General features: G+C 43.4%; 1 pseudogene; it reads left to right on the forward strand.

Annotated features, from left to right (window-relative positions):
* LOC124038279 overlaps positions 1-11,236 on the forward strand; it is a 30,343-nt pseudogene extending 19,107 nt beyond the window's left edge.
* The last annotated feature ends 10,266 nt before the right edge of the window (positions 11,237-21,502 follow it).

The raw sequence follows: 21,502 nt of genomic DNA on the forward strand, positions 1-21,502 counted from the left end.
ACTGGTATAACTTGCTAACTCAGCTCATCAAACAGTATTTTCTTTGCCATTTCTACACAATAGCACTTATTAGAACCTTGCATCTCAAATCAAATTTTATTTGTCACATACACATGGTTAGCAGATGTTAGTGCGTGTGTAGCGAAATGCTTGTGCTTCTAGTTCCGACAATGCAGTAATAACCAACAAGTAATCTAGCTAACAATTCCAAAACTACTACCTTATAGACACAAGTGTAAGGGGATAAAGAATATGTACATAAAGATATATGATTGAGTGATGGTACAGAGCGGCATAGGCAAGATACAGTATCTCATTTTGAAGTCTCAAATTCCCACGAGAATTTGCGTGCTCATGTGTATAAAATCTGGTCACAGATTAGGAGCCACTCCCTTCAAAATATCACAGCCTCTTGCGATATGGATATTGCACATGTCAATATCGCAATGTTTATTAAAATTGGGATAATCGTGCAGCCCTACATTAACCCAATAGCAGCCTCACCTAAATTAAATTTCAGAGGAGGAAATCTAAATCAATATTAACCATATTCTGTTTAGTCAAGACCTGAAAACAATTCAGATAAGGGCAACTGGAATGAAAGTTTGTCTTTTTTTTTTTTTACTTTTTCAAATGTTTTCTGCTTTTTGACTCTCCAGGCCAGCGTATTGAGCGGAAGCAGCAAGGACACCAACTCCCACAAGGATGACGGTCTGTTCAAAGCTCCTCCCCCCACCGCCCAAAGTCATCAAGTCTGTGACCATCCCCACTCAGCCTTACCAGGACATCGTCACGGCCCTCAAATGCAGAAAAGAACACAAGGAGGTGAGCCAGCCATGCTGGGGGATACTTCACGCCCTCAAGACAGTCAACATTATCTTTTCACTGTAAACATCCCCCAAACACTCATCTTCTATTTTCACAACTTGTTTGCATGCTGTTAGAGATTTATTAGTCTCATTATTCATTTCAGACACAGTTTAGTCTGTTAATGTCCATTTGGAGCGCAGTGTAAAGCTTGTCTTTGTTCATTTAAAACACAGCATGGGCTGGTCATGGCCTGAGGAGCATCTTGTTTTATTAAAGCACCACTGCCCCTACAAAGCAACTTCTCATTTAAAAAAATGGCCTATGTGGCATTGTTATGAGTGTACGACAAAGTGTAAATAGGATAACTTTGGTCATGAAGTCAATCTCGTCCTAAACAGAGATTTGCGAGATGATAGGAAAAAATGTTATGTCACGAAATGAAGGGTACTGTAACAGTTTTCCTTGGGTTGGGTTTATTTCAATCCTGACCACAGCTGGCATCACCTAAGTATTCATCAAGCGGCTGCATTTCTTAATAACCAAGCCGAATCGGGAAGTTCAGCCCCTCTTTAAGGCCTAGCTATAGCTAGCAGATCTGCCTTCTGGTTCTTGACCAGACGGTTAGCTGCACATCCCCCTTGCCAATTGGGACTGAAGCTAAGCTATCTCGTTGGGCAGTTCCTTGGCCACACACACAATCGCGTGCCTAGGTCCAATCACTAGCCAGTAAACACAGACATGGTCTAATCTCTAGCAAGCAAACACACACAGCTGATCAGACACTTCTACTCCCAGCGGTGTTCTTGATGAGGGGGTATTATCCCAGTCAGCTAATAGAACTGATGGAGTGGAGCTGCTTTGCATGCTGGGTGACTTTTCTTTCCTTCTCTGGACACACATGAATACACAGAGAAACATTTTGGAACTTGCATTGGATAATATTTCTTCTATTTTAAATATCAGGGTTTTTTCTGGATCAAAACGAGTCTTAGGTGGTTGGACGTGGCAGAAGGCATGAGGGGGGGGCGTCGCCGACCGGACATTGTAGAGGCCCTCCTGTTGGCCCAATGTCAAAATATAGCTGTTTTTAAGCTAATTTCCTGCAATTCTACGCATTTTGCCATAACTTGTGCTGTCATTATAACAAAATCAATGGGAGCCCATGCCATGGCAAAAATCCTCCTGAATGCATCATTTTTTAATTTTAGATTCTTATTGACTAAACTTTTATTTTGGGGATTTTTACAGTTCTCAAATAGGATGTTTTTTCAAAATATATAGATTATCTTTTCTTCATACTTTATCTTGTTTTAGTTTAAGTTTACACCAAACATTTTTTCCATCCCTGAAATGTAAAAAAAAAAAAAAATGTAAAAGTATTTTACTGTTTGGACATAGGCAGCCCCCCAAAAATAAATAGGTGGTTATTGTTGCTCTATGCTCGGTACCATTTGCTTGTGTAAATGTCACTCATCATGTCATTATTGCTCCCCCTTGCAGCTGTACACAGTTGTGCATAATGTGAAGCACTTCAACGATGTGGTAGAGTTTGGTGAGAACCAGGAGTTTACTGACGACTTTGAGTACCTGGAGACTGGCCTGAAGAGCAGCCAGCCACTCAACACACGGTGCCTTAGGTAAGACAAATCCACTCAAAATTGTCCACCTCGGAAGGATCTTACCTGATTTAACATCCGTTCAATACATTTCCAGCTATATGCTCAAGTCTAGAAGACATGAGCAGATTTAGTATTATTTATACTTCATCTTAATCTTCTATGTACTCTTCTCCTCTGAACTTTAAACAACCTCCCCCTCTCTTGCTCTCTTGTCTAGTATAATCAGTCTTGCTGCAAGGTGTGCAATGCCCAGTTTCCGGATGCACCTACGGGCCAGAGGGAAGGTGGCTCAGGTCTTCAAGATGTTGAATGATGCCCCGCAGCATCCGGTAGGAATCTGTTCTAATCTACAACCACAATTGACCCAAAATAAAGGGCTTCAGTAGGGTTACAATTAACCTCCCTCTGCTTATTTGTGGTGGCAGCATGACCTACTATTTGTCCTGTAGATACTTAAAAGTTTGCTATTTGAATATATAAGGGAAAGATTCAAGGACTTTCCCTGCCACCAGTTGCTTCTGAACTCATTGTTGCCCCAACCCGCTCTCCCTTCACTCGTCTCCAGAACCTTGCCCTGTGTACGGCCTCTCTAATGTACATTCTAAGCAGAGACCGGTTGAACATGGACCTGGACCGGGCCAGTCTGGAGTTGATGATCAGACTGTTGGAGCTGGAGCATGACCACTCGGGCCACCACCAGGACCAGCTGACTGCCAAGGAGATGACCAAGGTCAAGGAGAAGATTCGCAAGTTGTGTGAGACGGTCCACAACAAGCACCTGGACCTGGAGAACATCACGGTATGCAGGGACAATCAGAATAATGATTATGTTTAATATTTATATTGATGATGATTGTGGGTTGGAGTTCTACAGCACTTTATTTTGTTTGTTTTGCAGTCGTGTCACTTGGCCATGGAGACCCTGTTGTCGCTGACCTCAAAGAGAGCTGGCGACTGGTTCAAAGAGGAGCTGCGCTTACTGGGAGGCTTGGACCACATTGTAGACAAAGGTGGGTGTTTGTGTGCGTGCATGTTCTGTTGAACTGTCGGAGCAGCTTTCTGCGCCAGAAGCATACTTTTTCTAGTTGTCCTAGTTCCTTTATTTCACAGTTGCATCTTATCAAGTTCAACTCACTTTGTTAGGCTATATTCATTGGCATATACACTACCGTTCAAAAGTTTAGGGTCACTTAGAAATGCCCTTGTTTTGAAAGAAAATCATTTTTTGTCCATTAAAATAACATAAAATTGATCAGAAATACAATGTATACATTGTTAATGTTGTAAATGACTATTGTAGCTGGAAACGGTAGATTACTTTTATAAATGTATGAAATATCTACATAGGCGTACAGAGGCCCATTATCAGCAACCATCATGCCTGTGATGGTGCCAATGGCATGTTGTGTTAGCTATTCCAAGTTTATAATTTTATAAAGCAGCCAAGAAGTGCTCAGCATATGTGGGAACTCCTTCAAGACTGTTGGAAAAGCATTCCAGGTGAAGCTGTTTGAGAGAATGCCAAGAGTGGCAAAGGGTGGCTATTTGAATAATCTCAAATACATTTTGATTTGTATAACACATTTTTGGCTACTACATGATTCCATATGTGTTATTTCATAGTTTTGATGTCTTCACTATTATTCTACAATGTAGAAAATAGTCAAACTAAAGAAAAATCCTTGTAGGTGTGTATATGTCCAGTTGAAGTCGGAAGTTTACATACACTTAGGTTGGAGTCATTAAAACTCGTTTTTCAACCACTCCGCAAATGTCTTGTTAGCAAACTGTAGAGTTGGGAAGTCAGTTAGGACATGTACTTTGTACATGACAAAAGTAATTTTTCCAACAATTGTTTACAGACAATTCCAGTGGGTCAGAAGTTTACATACACTAAGTTGACTGTGCCTTTAAACAGTTTGGAAAATTACAGAAAATTATGTCATGGCTTTAGAAGCTTCTGATAGGCTAATTGACATCATTTGAGGTACACAGGTACAATTGGAGGTGTACCTGTGGATGTAAGCCGAAGAACACCATCCCAACTGTGAAGCATGGGGGTGGCAGCATCATGTTGTGGGGGTGCTTTGCTGCAGGAGGGACTGGTGCACTTCACAAAATAGATGGCATCAATAGATGGCATCATGGGGTATGAAAATTATGTGGATATATTGAAGCAACATCTCAAGACATCGGTCAGGAAGTTAAAGCTTGGTTGCAAATGGGTCTTCCAAATGGACAATGACCCCAAGCATACTTCCAAAGTTGTGGCAAGTTGGCTTAAGGACAACAAAGTCAAGGTATTGGAGTGGCCATCACAAAGCCCTTACCTCAAATCTATAGAGAATTTGTGGGCTGAACTGGAAAAACATGTGTGAGCAAGGAGGCCTACAAACCTGACTCAGTTACACCAGATCTGTCAGGAGGGATGGGCCATAATTCACCTAACTTTTTGTGGAAGGCTACTTGAAACATTTTACCCAAGTTAAACAATTTAAAGGCAATGCTACCAAATACTAATTGAGTGAATATAAACTTCTGACCCACTGGGTATGTGATTAAAGAAATGAAAGCTGAAATAAATCACACTCTCTACTATTTTTCTGACATACATACAGTTGAAGTCGGATGTTTACATACCTTAGCCGAACACATATCAACTCAGTTTCACAATTTCTGACATTTAATCCTAGTAAAAAACACTTTATTTTAATGTGAAATATCAGAATAATAGTAATGAGTGATTTATTTAGTCTTTTATTACTTCCATCACATTCTCAGTGGGTCAGAAGTTTACACGATTGGATGGTGTTCTTCGGCTTGCAAGGCTCTCCATTTTTCCCCCAAACACACGATGGTCATTTGGCCAAGCAGTTATATTTTTGTTCCATCAGACCAGAGGACATTTCTCCAAATGTTGCAAACCGTAGTCTGGCATTTTTATGGCTGTTTTGGAACAGTGGCTTCTTCCTTGCTGAGAAGCCTTTCAGGTTATGTCAATGTAGGACTTGTTTTACTGTGGATATAGGTACTTTTGTACCCATTTCCTCTAGCATCTTCACAAGTTCCTTTCTGTTGTTCTGGGATTGATTTGCACTTTTCGCACCAAATTACGTTCATCTCCAGGCGTCTCCTTCCTGAGCGGTATGACGGCTGTGTGGTGCCATGGTGTTTATACTTGCGTACTATTGTTTGTACAGATGAACGTGGTATCTTCGGGCGTTTGGGAATTTCTCCCAAGGATGAACCAGACTTGTGGAGGTCTATATTTATTTTCTGAGGTCTTGGCTGATTTCATTTGATTTTCCCATGATGTCAAGCAAAGAGGCACTGAGTTTGAAGGTAGGCCTTGAAATTCATCCACAGGTACACTTCCAATAGGCTAATTGACATCATTTGAGTCAATCAGAAGCTTCTAAAGCAATGACATTATTTTCTGGAATTTCCCAAGCTGTTTAAAGGCACAGTCAACTTCTGACCCACCGGAATTGTGATGCAGTGAATTATAAGTGAAATAATCTGACTCCATTAATAATGACTCAAACCTAACTGTATGTAAACTTCCGACTTCAACTGTATGTATGTTCATTCATTCAGTCATTCATTCATTGTGTGTGTCTCCTGCAGTAAAAGAATGTGTCCAGAACCTGAGCCAAGAGGATGACAAGGAGAAGCTGGTGTCGTCGCTATGGGGGGCAGAGAGGTGTCTAAGAGTACTAGAGAGTGTAAGTACAACATCAAGGAGTGTTAGTAGGCTCAGATGTTTTAAATCCATTCATTGAGTACAAAATGGGAAAGTAAATAGACTGCACACTCAGCCTCATCTAACCACTTTTTATTTGATCATTTTAAAAGGCATTTCAATGTCTTCCTGTCCTTCCATTGCAGGTGACTGTCCAGAACCCAGAGAACCAGGGCTACCTGATCGCCTACAAGGACTCTCAGCTCATAATGTCCTCTGCCAGGTGAGAGCGACTGGAACACATGCTCATCTTTTGGTGACTGAGCCCTGATCTTTCACTCCACCACTTCTCGCTCTGCCCAGTCCCCACCTCTAGTATACTAGTATTACTAGAGACCAGTCCCTGTAAAGGACCCTGTGTTAAATCTCTGTGCCCTCATTTTTTCTGGGACTCAGAAGCTTTGACACCCTTAGGTGGCCAAGGAAGTCCCATTTAATTTGTATGATCTAATTTCTCTCTCTCTCTCACTCAGAGGTTTGCTGTACTGTGTGGACATGATCCAGCGCTACAGCCGGGAGGTGAACAGCTCTTTGTGTTCGTCAGGCACAGCGCTGCCCCACTCCAGCTTTAGCAACGTGGGCAAGGCCGTGGAGGACTGCATGAGGGCTGTCATAGGGGTTCTGCTCAACCTCACCCACGACAATGGTAATATCACTGCATCAGCACGACTTCTACATTCGGCAACACTGTAGCTAGCGCATTGCGGTCCCTGGCTAGTGCCTTGTGCTCTCTGCTCTCCGTTGTCCCACGGACCTCATCACAGCTGTGCTAGAGTTCCCCATAACACACACACCAAGAAGGTGTTCGGGCTGTAGTACTTAAGCCTGACTGGTCTCAGCCCACAGCTCACTACTGCAGGGTGGAGGGAGTGTGGTAACTATGGACTGTTTTGTGGTTTTTAGAGTGGGGAAGCACTAAGACTGGAGAGCAGGACCAGCTTATCATCACAGCACTCAACTGCGTCCTACGGGTCCCACGCTACATACCTCAGGAACAACGCTTTGACATCCGTGTCCTGGTGAGCGTGTGTGTGTGAGAGGCCTTTATGTAAATGATTACACAAATCCAATTACCTGTACGATCTCTGAAAAATGTGGGTCCTTTGTACCCACTTTATTTGAAGTGCCCACAGGTTGAGGAGACCTTGAACGCTGACAATAGCTTGATTGCCAAAATATTTTGTCGGTCCTCTAATCTTAAAGAATGACTAAGTAGTTATTAAAACCGAAGCTTTGATGTAGTAATTTCAGGGTTGTTTGTACTCACAATGTTTTGTTATGGATCTTATTGAAGTGTATGTCCTTGAGTGCTTTTTTTTTTAACAGCATCTCTCGTCCGGTGTGTGTGCTGGTACAGGGCTTGGGGCTGCTGATTAACCTGGTGGAGTACAGTGCAAAGAACCGCCACAGTCTGGTGGACATGGAGTTCAACACAACCAGCCCTGAATGCAGCCAGGGAGAGGCAGGAGGAGATGAGACCCAGACCCCTGAACCAGTCCCAGCCTCTACAGAGATCGAGAACGGGGCAGAGCCACCTAGAGCAGCCCTTTCAGAGGCTGCTGAGGAGAAGACCAAGGACTCTTCCTCGGGTGCCCTGGCTGCTCTGGTGCAGGTAAGAGTTTTGTTATAACTACATCACGACTTCAGAATAACTTACAGAGAAATGAGGCCAAAAAACACAGGAAATTGAGTTACTCTTGTGATTTTGTGTCTGTCTTTTCCTCCGTCCACAGTTCTTCCTGGAGCGGGAGCGAGCGGCCATATTGGCCGAGGCACAGACTGATGACCTCATCAGTGAGGCGCCCAAACCCCAGGACCAGAGCGGGGAGTGGCAGGAGACGTCGGGCGAGATCCAGTGGGTTGCCACGGAAACCAACGACAGTGAAAATGACAAGGAGAAGGACACAAAGAAAGAGGAGGAAGAGGAAGAGCTGGACCTCAACAAAGGTAAAGATGTGTGTCTCTGTGTGAAATCCTATTTTTGCAACAGCAGTTTTCAATGCTATCATTGCTCCATGTTGAGTGTTGTTCTCACTCTGTGGTGTTGTAGCTCTGCAGCATGCTGGGAAGCACATGGAGGACAGCATCGTGGCCTCCTACACAGCTCTGCTCCTGGGCTGTCTGTGTCAGGGCAGTCAGGTAAGCTTCCGGCAAATTAGCTATAACCCTGTTCCTCGACCCTGCCATTGGGGGTGCAGGCTTTTGTTCCATCTCAGCACCCACACACCTGATTCAATGAATCAATTAAGGGCTTGATTTCTGAGCTTGCAGAATTGAAGTGTAGGCTTCTGCAAACCAGTGCCATTCTTCTGTCTTGATGGCAGATCTCTTAGGGTGCTTCACACTTGTGCGTGAAGTTGAAGCTTGTCAAATCAAATGTATTGGTCACATACGTCCACATGTTTAGCAGATGTTATTGCGGGTGTAGCGAAAGGCTATTACAATATTAGTTACAAAATAAATAAAGTATATATATTAACAAATAAGTGAAAAGGTAAGGCAGCTGCAGTGTTAATAGTTAGCTATTAAACAGAACATAATGAAACAATACATTCACATTAAAACAACCTGTTTTTGGTATTTAAGAAAAAAACCTAGTTTGAAGCTTAAGTGTCTCGTTGTAGCCTATTGCTAAATGGAAATCTGTGGGAAAAGCTAGTATCCTACTCCCCTAAACATGTCATTGTGACACTGATATTCTGCTCCACATACATCGGTGCAGAGTTGACCAAGAGCTCTGCGGACTCCAAAAACCAAACTTCTTATTGCTCAGGTTTTGTAGCTGGTTGCGCATATATTTCCGGCGAGAGGAAAATGTTGCAGATTGCCACTTGATGTGTATTTGCTCATATCTCCTCAGGTTAATGTGATTAATGTGCGGGGAAACCTACCCAAGGGAGATTTCTCCATCATGACGGAAATGCTGAAGAAGTTCTTGAATTTCATGAACCTCACTGTAAGTGGGAAATGTCTTTTTGATAATGGCCTAGCGTCTCACATGACTTAAAACAATATATACCAGACACACAAACACAATACAAGCTAACTTGCTATCCACCCTCTCTGTTTCAACAGTGTGCATTTGGAACCACAGGGCATAAATCCATCTCTCGTGTCATAGACTACCTGGAGCACTGTTAGCTAATCCTTCTTTGCACTCTGACTGCACATAACGGTCCTGCGAGAACTGGCAACCCCAGCAGGAGGGGCTGTACAGAGAATCCACCAGAGGTCAACAGTGTTCCGCGGCAAACGCTTCAACCTGCGTCCTCATTCTGAAGAGCAAGACACACAAACTCAGCACTTTCTGAACCAAAGCCACGTAAACATGTACCGTTGATTTGAATCAATGCTGTTTTAAATCTTCACACCATCCAACTACTGGTAAGATTCCTAGTTGCAGAGGACAGCTTGAGACTGCTGGCATGTGGAGTGAGTTTATATATATATTGAATCAAGGATGTAATCATTGATTAGCTTGAAAAGAGCACTCATGGACGCGTGTCAACAATGTCTCTTAAGTTGTGTGGAATGGTTGAATGCACAAGATCAGTGTAGCCATTTATATGTTTGCCTCTGACGGTTGCAGAAAAGGGAAGGTCATTGTGGAAGACCCCTGTAGTTCTCTCTAAGCTAAGCTTCAGCTCTGAATATGTCCATTATCTGTAGAAGCTTACTGTCACGTCGAAATTCACCTCTGTTGAAATGTTTTTTTTCATCAGTGCATCATGCTTGTTTAAGTTCTTAGAATGGCATGTCATTTAACAATCTAAATAGATTTAAAAGGGCTCAGCAGCTCTGGATGACTGTTAATGTTATTTAAATCTTTGTTTTTAAATAATGGCACTTGGCATTGTTTTCCTTCCTGCCTTTCCCAATTTGACTTTACAGTAAAGAAATTGAGTTTTGTTTGTTTTTAAAATAGCAGTTCAGATGATTTTAATGATTGTGGTTTTCATGTATTTATTTGACCATTAATGATCCAGATCTGATGCTGCTTAAGATGTTTCAAGTCTCTGTGCACTTCTTTACCTTTTACATGTTCCACCGAACATGTCACTTGAAGTGGCTGGGTATAATAACTGCTGTATATACGGTTTTATTAGACTCAGAGAGTCCTTGGTAAACCGGCCTGACCTGAATAATAACTAAACCTCAGCCAACTGGCATAATCCTCACTGAAAAGGATTGTTCTTTGCCTATTATATTGTAACATTTGTTCTGTGGGCATTGTATCTAACCACTTCAAGTAGTGCCTATCCGGAACGAACACCTAGCCCAGGGTTCGCCTCTGGTCCCGGAGAGCTGCAGGGTCCATCCAGTCCTGCAATAACACACCTGATTAATATATATATATATATATAATAAAGATCAAATCTAATCAATTGTTACTGCAAGGCTGGATTGTAAGCCTATATACCTAGTACCCTGTGTTGGTGACCCCTGTCCTAGCCCCAACCCCCTAGGTACTTGTGGAGGTCTGAGAGGACTGGATGGTAATTCTACCTAGCCTAACAGAGGGAAAAGTGAAGTTGCTACCATATCTTTTATGCATATCCTTTCGGCTCTACACAAGTGGTGGCAGTGGTTGGCTTTTGTGTCTTATGTCTAGTTGGACCTGACCTTCCTACTCTGAGCGGTGAATCACCTTAACATCCTTCCAGCTATACTATAACTAGTCCTTGTCCTGCAAGAAGATAGTGTTTGACTGACAGCTATACTGATAGCCATTTCATGTAATTTCCCTCTGATTTGTAGAGCTGCAGTTGAACAGACATGTTTCTTGCGAGTTGATTTGCAAATCTGGTCGTGGATAGAATTTCAGAATGTAAATAAAAACATCTGTAAATAGTGGTTAATGGATGTTAGAATGCTAGACTACTTTTCTGAAGCTGATATTTTTATTTTATACAACATTTCTCAGTTGTCATTTGAAGTAAAAACAAAAAATGTATAAAAAAAAGACAACTGCAAGGCAAAAAAATGTTTGTACTGGTTTTGAGGACATTCTTTGGCTCCATGTAAAGAATTGTAACTCAAATAAAAAGTTGCTACTTTCAGTATACTACTGTATCTTTCTCATTTATTTTTTTAGACATACTTGTGTATGCATTCTTCCATTACCATACTGATGTGCTTAGCCTCAGGAGGCAGACACTTAAAAAAAAAAAAAAAAAAAATGTAATATAACTTGATATTGGTATTCGTGTGAAGAAGAGACCATATGCATGACTGTATTCTATCTTGTTTATGCTTATTTTCTCACCCCTATGAGGCCATGACTGTTTTTTTGGCAGTGTGCGTGTGTGATGCTTCTCTTCTCACTCGCCCTCTCTCTCTGTGTGTGTCTCTGTGTGTGTTCATTCACCCTGACAGACTCACAGAGCTGACTTTGACTGTACACAGACCGAGTGAGTTACACAATAGAAACAAGCGTTTTATACTTAACAAAGCACCACATATTGACAGTTGGCCTTCTGCTTGACTGGCAGCTGTTTAATCGAGACAAATATGCTGGTATGTGTTAATACCCCATTCTCTTAAACCAACAAAATGCTAAAGGAAGCCTGGGAATTATTTGAATATCTGGTAACCTGACAGACAAATACACATGATTATGCCTGAACCTGACAAGACATGGCAACATAAGTTGTGAGAATGTAGCCATGCAGCACAACTACCTTGACTTAATGTACGAGTCCAATGTGAGATCATGGAGTGCAACGTCTCGATGATGGCGACAGTATGTCAATGGAATGATGGAATGGATAGACAGGAGTTCAACGTGTTCTCTTTTTTTTTCTCCATAGCTCATTATTGTGTTTGAATTCCAGGCAGGCAAGAGAGGAATCTATTCTCAATTCAAATGTAATCCATGTCAGAAGTGATGGATGCTGGATACTTAAGTGTAGAAAATGTGGATGAATTGAGAGGTAGTATTAACAAAGATGGCAGATAAATGAAGATGTCTTACTCGGGCTGTTTACCATAGACACCAATGTGATTGCAGCGGGGTCTGGTCTGGTTAGTTCAGTGACCGTATATGAACCAGAAAAAAAAGGAGCGAGTGAGATGTCTCTCTTCCTCTTCTTTCTCTGGTTTTACCCAGAGGCTAATTGGATTGATGTTAATTCCCTCAATGAGCATCGAGATCCTGCTGGGAGGATGGGGATGGGGGGAGGGGGAGAAAGGAAAATCATCCTCTCTCCTGTCTCCCAATCAGCCCGTTATTCTCCGTTCATCTTTCTCTGAGTGGTTTTCAATTGGGCAGAATGGCCACCAGGTGGCAAGAGCACTAAAGCACTGACCATATGTGCCTCAATATACCGATGAACAGGTAGAGAGACACCCTCTAGATTTGATCTTACACTGGAAGACTTGAGTTTCTCATTTGTGCCTTCACACACGCAGCAGCCTCCTCATCAGTGGTGCTACCTGACGTTTCTCTCTCAGGCCAAAAACACCAAATGAAGAAGACAAAACACAGACGCAGAAGTACACACTAGGAACCAGGGGAAAATTGACACTTTCCCATGACCGTCATCAATGCACAAACACACACACTTGGCGGCTCTTTAATCTTGCGCCTTAAACTGGCACAGCAGAGTCAATAGCCCATCTGTATTCCTGAGTGTGTATGACCTGCACTGTAATGGATGGCTTTCATGTCTTCAGACCAGCCAGATGACTGACTATTTGAAGGCAAGGTAGATATGAGCCATGCTAGGGTTGTTTCTACTTTTCAATTTTTTATTTAACCAGGTAGGCTAGTTGAGAGCAAGTTCTTTTTCAAGATAAAGCAAAGCAGTGCAACACAGTTACACAACCAAATGTACAGTCAATAACACAATAGAAAACTCTGTACAGTGTGTGCAAATGAGGTAAGATTAGGGAGGTACGGCAGAAAATAGGCCGTAGTGGCGAAATAATTACAATTTAGCAATTAAACACTGGAGTGATAGATGTGCAGAAGATGAATGTGCAAGTAGAGATACTGGCGTGCGAAGGAGCAAAAAATAACAATATGGGGATGAGGTAGTTGGATGGGCTATTTACAGATGGGCTATGTACAGGTGCAATGATCTGTAAGCTGCTCTGACAGCTGATTCTTAAAAGTTAGTGAGGGAGATATGAGTCTCCAGCTTCAGTGATTTATGCAATTCGTTCCAGTCATCTGCAGCAGAGAACTGGAAGGAAATTGGCTTTGGGGGTGACCAGTGCTGCTATGGTGACCAGTGAGCTGAGAGAAGGCAGGGCTTTACCTAGCAGGGTCTTGTAGATGACCTGGAGCCAGTGGGTTTGGTGATGAATATGAAGTGAGGGCCAGGCAACGAGAGCATACAGGTCGCAGTGGTGGGTAGTATATGAGGCTTCAGTGACAAAATGGATGGCACTGTGATAGACTGCATACAATTTGCTGAGTAGAGTGTAGGAGGCTATTTTGTAAATGACATCGCCAAAGTCGAGGATCGGTAGAATAGTCATTTTTACAAGGGTGTTTGGCAGCATGAGTGAAGGATGCTTTGTTGCGAAATAGGAAGCCAATTCTAGATTTAATTTTGTATTGGAGATGTGAGTCTGGAAGGAGAGTTTACAGTCTAACCAGACACCTAGGTATTTGTAGTTGTCCACATATTCTAAGTCAGAACTGTCCAGAGTAGTGATGCTGGACGGGCAGGCAAGTGCTGGCAGCGATCGGTTGAAGAGCATGCATTTAGTTTTACTTGCATTTAAGAGCAGATGGAGGCCACGGAAGGAGTGTTGTATGGAATTGAAGCTCGTCTGGAGGTTAGTTAACACATTTCTCACACCAGAGGTGAGTCAGTCTTAATTGAGTGAGGAGGAGAAGTAGAGGGATGTGCGTGCCTGTGTGTTTGCGTTCATGTACAGTATACGAGTGTTGATGTGAGATGGTCAACCCAATGGAGTGTCTTGGTTCAGCCTCAGCAGATTATCTGTGGGATTGAGCATTGTAAAAAGGAACACTTCAGCCTTCAGAAGGTATTCAGACCACAATTTGTTACATTACAGCCTTGTTCTAAAAAATGTTTTTTTTTTTTATAATCTCGTAAATCTACATACAATACCCCATAATGACAAAGCAAAAACAGATTTTGAAATTTTAGTAAATGTATTAAAAATAAATACCTTATTTACATCAGTATTCAGACCGTTTGCTATGAGACTCGATTTTGAGCTCAGGTGTATCTTGTTTCCATTGATATTCCTTGAGATGTTTTTACAACTTGATTGGAGTTCACCTGAGGTAAATTCAATTGATTGGACATGATTTGAAAAGGCACACACATCTATATAAGGTCCCACAGTTGACAGTGCATGTCAGAGCAAAAACCAAACCATAAGGTCGATGGGAATTGTCCAGAGAGCTCCGAGACAGGATTGTGTCGAGGCACAGATCTGGAGAAGGGTACTAAAAAAGTGTCAGCAGCATAGAAGGTCCCCAAGAACACAGTGGCTTCCATAATTCTTAAATGGAACAAGTTTGAAACCACCAAGACTCTTCCTATAGCTGGCCTGCCTGGCCAAACTGAACAATCGGGGAAGAAGGGCCTTGGTCAGGGAGGTCATCAAGAACCCGATGGTCACTCTGACAGCGCTCTAGAGTTTCTTTGTGGGGATTGGAGAACCTTCCAGAAGGACAACAATCTCTGTAGCACTCCACCAATCAAGCCTTTATGGTAGAGTGGGCAGACGGAAGTCACTCCTCACTAAAAGGCACATAACAGCCCGCTTGTAGTTTGCCAAAAGGTACCTAAAGACTCTCAGAACATGTGAAACAAGATTCTCTGGTCTGATGAAACCAAGATTGAACTCTTGGGCCTGAATGCCAACAGTCACATCTGGAAGAAACCTGGCACCATCCCTACGGTGAAGCATAGTGGTTTCAGAGTCCGGGACTGGGAGACTAGTTGGGATCGAGGAAAAGATGAACGGAGCAAAGTACAGAGAGATCATTGATAAAAATATGCTCCAGAGTGCTCAGGACCTCAGACTGGGGTGAAGGTTCACCTTCCAACAGGACAAAGACACAGCCAAGATAGCTGTGCAGCAACACTCCCTATCCATCCTGACAGAGCTTGAGATGATCTGCAGAGAAGAATGGGAGAAACTCCCCAAATGCAGATGTGCCATGTAGCATCATACCCAAGAAAACTTGAGCTTGTAATCGCTGCGCAAGGTGCTTCAACAAAGTGCTGAGTAAATGTAGCAATTAAATGTCTGAGTACTTATGTAAATGTTATGATTTAAAAATATATATATTTCTAAAACCTGTTTTTGCTTTGTCATTATGGGTTATTGTGTGAATATTGATACGATTAATAAAAAAATATATATATTTGAGAATAAGGCTGTAACGTAACAAAATGTGGAAAAAGTCAAGGGGTCGGAATACTTTCTGATTGCACTATACATGTTAAATACACAGACTTTCCATTCCGCTCTGATATAATCCTAGTTGACCCTGACACTCGTCTCCCTGGACAGAGGTTAAGCGTGTGGATAGGGTCTTAGGGAAGGTGAGAGACTTTATAATTCTTATGACAGTATGTTTGGGAACATGGAATAATCTTAGACATAAAGCCTCATGTACTGAACAATATCATACAGGGACCAGAGAGTGCAGACTGTCGTCTATATCATTCTCTACTCAGTATTATTTTACTCTTTGCTTATGCTATTTGTTTCACTCGGTCTCCATTTCTCAATCAACTCGGCCCTCTCTCCTCCATTTTCCACTGTCTGTTTAATTTGCCCTGCATGTTTTGGAGATGTTTCTGATTTACTGCCAGTACACCACATCTGAAGGCCCAGCTACTAGCTTGACTGTATGAAATAGCGGAGGTTCTACTGACTTCAGAGGGGCTGACAGTCAGAAACATATCTCGGGGCACTCTTGAGTCTCAGAAGTAATACACAGGGAAGTGGACTCATCTGAACAGGACATTCAGTGGGACGAGCCTTGATGACAGCAGAATGTTTGATATTGAGTTCTGTTAGAAGCCAGTGCCAGATATTCGTTGTATTATGTAGCATTAGCACCGGTAATACCCCTAAGATGCTAGCCCCCCTTTAGTGAGACACTTCACAGAGAAGCCCATTCATTCCCATGTCACACGAGGTACAAAGAGAAAAGTGTGGGACTAAAGGATGAGCAGCTGTGTCAGTTATCCAGGGGATGCTATTTAAAGAGGCGTATTTCTGAGAAGAAAAACAGACCTGAAAGGCCTTGTATTTGCATTATCTTGCATAATTGAATCTGAGTAATTCAAAAGGAAATTCATACTAATCCTCCCCTCTGCCTGGTGCCCTGTGAAGCTGTGCTGCCTGGGGGAGAGGAGACAACCACACATGGGGAGGCCAATGGAAGTTTCTTTCCATCTTAACTAGCAGGGGGTGGGCAACTTTCCTCCAACCTTCCTCCTGGAGAGCTACTCGCACCTTATTTTGTGCAGTGCTGGAGCAAAAGCCTTCATACCCAGAGGCTTTCCAGTGCAGGGTCAGCCACCCTCTGGGTGGTAGCTAGTACTGTATTTGGTATAGAGGTCATGTAGGGGGACGGAGACATCCATCAGTGAGTGAGATCCTTAATGTTGCCCATTGTGGAGCTATTCTCCCTGCCCTCAATGCATTAAAGTATAGATGGAAGTGAATATACTGATATTTGACAGCGTACATTAACCTTAAAGAATATGATGTGAATTTATTTGGCATAAAAGGGATCTTGTAGCACAGGTCAACAATAAACTATTGTGCTCCTGGAGTCATGAGACTTAAAACTTTGCTCGGAAATCCAAAAACACTGCGTGCCTCTCCGTTTTTTGCTAAGCTCTTGGTTTTATTAAGGATGCTCGGTAGAGTATGGAAAGTTCACTTAGATGCTCTTCATTCTGTCTAGTCCAATTTAACAACCCCTTCAGGTACAACTACACCTGAACCACAAATACGTCTCTCGCATGGAACAAATTAACCATCAAGCAGAGCAGATATCTCTGCTTCTCTCCTGTCATGTCTATCTATTCCCCCGTCACCCCTGCTCACATATTCAATTCCTTTCATTCTCTCCATTGCAGACACATACAGAATGTAGATGGGCAAATAGAAATGGGAAATGCTTATTGATCTGTTTTATTCATTGGAATGTCGTGGAGAACGTTACTCAAGGTGTGATGCAAACAATTACAATGTTTGTGTTTGCATGCGTGTGTTTATGCAGAACAACTCATTTGGCCTTGTGTGCGTGGTTGTGTTTGTATACAGCTGCCTGGTCCCCTGAGTGTGTAGTCAGCTGGGGACGACAGAGTGTGCTTAACACTGGGCATTCAGATTCAGATTTTATTGCTCATTATTATTCCTATTAATTAAGCTCTCTCTCTACGTTTACTTACCTCATAAAAAATATGCCATTTAGCAGACGCTTTTATCCAAAGCGACTTACAGTCATGTGTGCATACATTCTACGTATGGGTGGTCCCGGGGATCGAACCCACTACCCTGGCGTTACAAGCGCCATGCTCTACCAACTGAGCTACAGAAGGACCATCATGGTAGCGCCGGCCCAGCCTGGACCACATGGTCCTGGGACTCTACAGCCCTCCTGGGTGAATGTGGCATCTACTTTTAGGCCTGCTGCGCTGTGAGGGCATCACAACAGTGACTGTGCGCTAGTCGTCCTGGCCTGTTTTTGTGATGATTTCATTGGCCAATGGATGGTGATGTGAGCCCTGTTCTGCTTCAGCAGGATGAGAGCGGTGTGGACCTCTGACTTGAGCTGATTCAGACTCGAGTAAACACTGTGGGTTTAGTCATAACCCTTCAGAGATACAATAAAATGTAACACATGGGGGTTCGCTAGGACTGCCTACTCTTTCGGAAGTACCTATCAAAACCGTCTGTTGGAGACAGGAACCGCACTCCCACCCTCTGGTTATTCTCGCTTCTCTTCCTCACAAAGAGTCACTACTCTAGCTCTCCTCATATCGACTAGATACCCATTTGTCTGCTTAATCTAATAGTGAAGGATATCGCTGTCGAGCGTAGGTCTTCAGAGCTTGTCAAGAGGTTGAGTACTAACCGGAAGGCTTTTGTTTTCGAGTATAAATTCCTTTCCTACTTCTCAGTCCCCATTGGTAGCTAGCGTCACTGCTAGCTATTGAGACCTAGTTGGCCTGCAATACTTTTTTACATTTGAGTCATTGAGCAGATGCTCTTATCCAGAGCAACTTACAGTTGCATTCATCTTAAGATAGCTAGGTAGTACAACCTAGCTCTGCCAACAGTGAGTTGCAGTAGACCAGATTAGGACCTCTGACGCTTCCTGTGTGAGGTAGGGTTGTACACTACAGAGGTTGTAGAGCATGAACCTTCAGGAGCGAGTTACTGCTTTGATGTTTGCAGAGAATGACAAGATGTTGTCCAGGGTCACGCCAAGGTTCTTTGCTTTCTGGGAGGGTGACATTAGAGTTGTCAATCAGGATGGAGATCTCTGAGCGGGCAGGCCTTCCCCGGGAAGAAGAGCAATGCCATCTTGTTGAGGCAGGCACGCAAAGATACATGTCACCACCTGGGTGTCACAAGGGGGGGGGGGGGGGAGTAGTTGAGTGTCATTCGGATAGGAATGATGGGAGAGACCATGTGAGGATATGATGGAGCCGAGTGACTTGGTATATAGAGAGAAGAGGAGGGAGCCAAGATCCAAGCCCTGGGGGACACCAGTAGTGAGAGTACATGGTGCAGACACAGATCCTCTACACGTCACCTGGTAGGAAAAACCTGCCAGGTAGGATGCAATCCAAAAGTGTACACAGCCTGAGACGCCCAGCCCTGAGAGGGTGGAGAGGAGGATGTGATGGTTCACGGTGTTGAAGGCAGTTGATAGATGTAGGATGATGAGAACAGAGGAGAGGGAGTCAGCTTTGGCAGTGCAGAGTGCCTACGTGACACAGAGAAAAGAGCAGTCTTGGCTGCGTGACCCGTCTTGAAGTCTGACTGGTTAGGGTCAAGAAGATCGTTCTGAGAGAGATAATGAGAGAGTTGATCAGAGACAGCACACACAAGTGTTTTGGAAAGAAAAGGATATAGGTCTATAGTTTGACGTCAGGTGAGTCAAGTGTTGGTTTCTTGAAAAGGAAAGTGACTCCGGCCATGTTGAAATCAGAGGGCTCACAGCGAGTGGTCAGAGAGGAGTTAATGATGGAAGTGATGAATGGGAAAAGGTCTCCAGAGATGGTCTGGAGAAGGGAGGAGGGGATGGGGTTGAGCGGGTAGGTTGACAGTCGGCCAGATCTCACTAGACACAAGATTTCATCTGGAGAGAGGGGAGAAAGAGGTCAAGGCGCAGGGTTTGTGAGTGAGACAAGTGGACTCAATAGGTTGAGTGAATGAGGAGCAGATGTCATCAACCTTGTTTTCAAAGTGGGGGAGGGAGAGGGTGGAGGATTAAGAAGGGAGAGGAAGGTGTAAAACAGTTTCCTCCGGTTAGAGTCAGAAGCTTGACATTTAGAGTGATAAAAGTTGCTTTAAATCAGCAGATACAGAGGATGTGAAGGTAGAGAGGAAGGAGTGAAAGGATGATAGGGCCTCCGGAAGTTCAGTTTTCCTCCATTTTCACTCAGCTGCCCACAGCCCTGTTCTGTAAGATTACAACAAGTCACACAGCCACAGCGCAAGAAGAGAGGGCCGAGCCGGCCAGGATGAAAGGGGACAGTGCAAGTCATAGGATGCGGAAAGGGAGGAGAGTAGGGTCAAAAATGCAGAATGAGGAGAGAGAAGGATTTAACAGAAGGGGGAGATATGATAGAAGAGGAGACAGCAGTTCCACACCTTCATTGTCCAGTCAATGAAAAACAACAAATTCACAACAAATGAAAGCAACTGTCCAAGCAGAAAGTAACTCTCATTGAACAAGCAAATATGAGGTCAAGCGTATTGTCTGCCTTGTGAGTTGGAGGGGATTGGGAAAGAAATTAATTGAAAGCAGACGTCGGTTAAGGTTACCAAGTACGAAGAGCAGTGAGCCATCGTCAGGAAATGAGCTTATCAAAGGTGTCAAGCTCATTGAGGAACTCTCCAAGGGCACCTGGTTGGCGGAAGATGACAACAGTGTTAAGCTTGAGTGGACAAGTGACAGTGGCAGCATGCAATTCAAATTAGGAGATGGACAGGTGAGAGAGGGCAAAAAGAGAAAATCTCCAGTTAGGAGAAATGAGCAACCCTGTGCCTCCCCCGTTACCAGATGCTCTTGGACTCAGAGAAAATGTAGTCAGATGAAAAGAGAGCAGCTGTAGTAGCAGTGTTCTCTGGGGTGATCCATGTCTACGTCAGGACCAAAAAGTCAAGGCACGGAAGGGCAGCATCAGCTGAGATGAACTCTGCATTTTGACCGCAGATTAGCAGTTCCAAACACTGCCAGAGACCAAGAATTCTACATGGGTTGTGCACGCAGGGTACACTAAATTAGAAGGGTTGCAGCCAAGGGGTGAGGAGTGTCTGAAAACCCTACAGGGAGAGGAGTGAACAGGTATAGAAAACACATAGTTGCCAAAGCTACTAAATAGCTAATTAGATCATCAGAAAATAACTAGGTAAGATACTCAAGTGCGAGAGTGATGTGGAGCTTTCCTTTCCATCCTTACTCAAAGAACTCGACAGCCACTGACACGGCTGTCGCTGAGAAACCTCTGCTAGGCATATTGCCTGCACTAACAGTACTAATTGCTGATTTCCTAGGAGAGAAGAAACCACTCCCCCTCCAATTAAGCCACTGATTACCAAAACAAATCGCAGATTGCCCTGCCCCTTAACCTTGTATGATGTGTCAGCAATCATCTGCAAGTTATGAGCAGTCAGCAGTTCACACACCATGTACTGGGAAGACAGGCAGCACTTAAAGAAGATGGGCCCCAAGTATGTGGACACCTGCTTGTCAAACATCTCATTCCAAAATCATGTGCATGAATATGGTTTTGGTCCCCCCTTTGCTGCTACAACAGCTTTCACTCTTCTAGGAAGGCTTTCCACTAGATGTTGGAACATTGCTGCGGGGACTTGCTTCCATTCAGCCACAAGAGGATTAGTGAGGTTGGGCACTGATGTTGGGTGATTAGGCCTGGCTCGCAGTCTGCCTTCCACTTCACAATAACAGCACTGAGCTAGCCATGGCATACTTTCACCAAGAGGTAGCTTCTAGCTAGCGATCTAATGCCCCACTAGCCTCACTGCTATCGGGTTATAAAGTGCTCAATACTGTTACAGTAGATGTTAGCCACAAGGCTCCTAACTATATATTTTGGTACGCCATTTACACAAGCTA

The sequence above is a fragment of the Oncorhynchus gorbuscha genome, linkage group LG06 (genome assembly GCF_021184085.1).
Source record: "Oncorhynchus gorbuscha isolate QuinsamMale2020 ecotype Even-year linkage group LG06, OgorEven_v1.0, whole genome shotgun sequence".
Classification (NCBI taxonomy): Eukaryota; Metazoa; Chordata; class Actinopteri; order Salmoniformes; family Salmonidae; genus Oncorhynchus; species Oncorhynchus gorbuscha.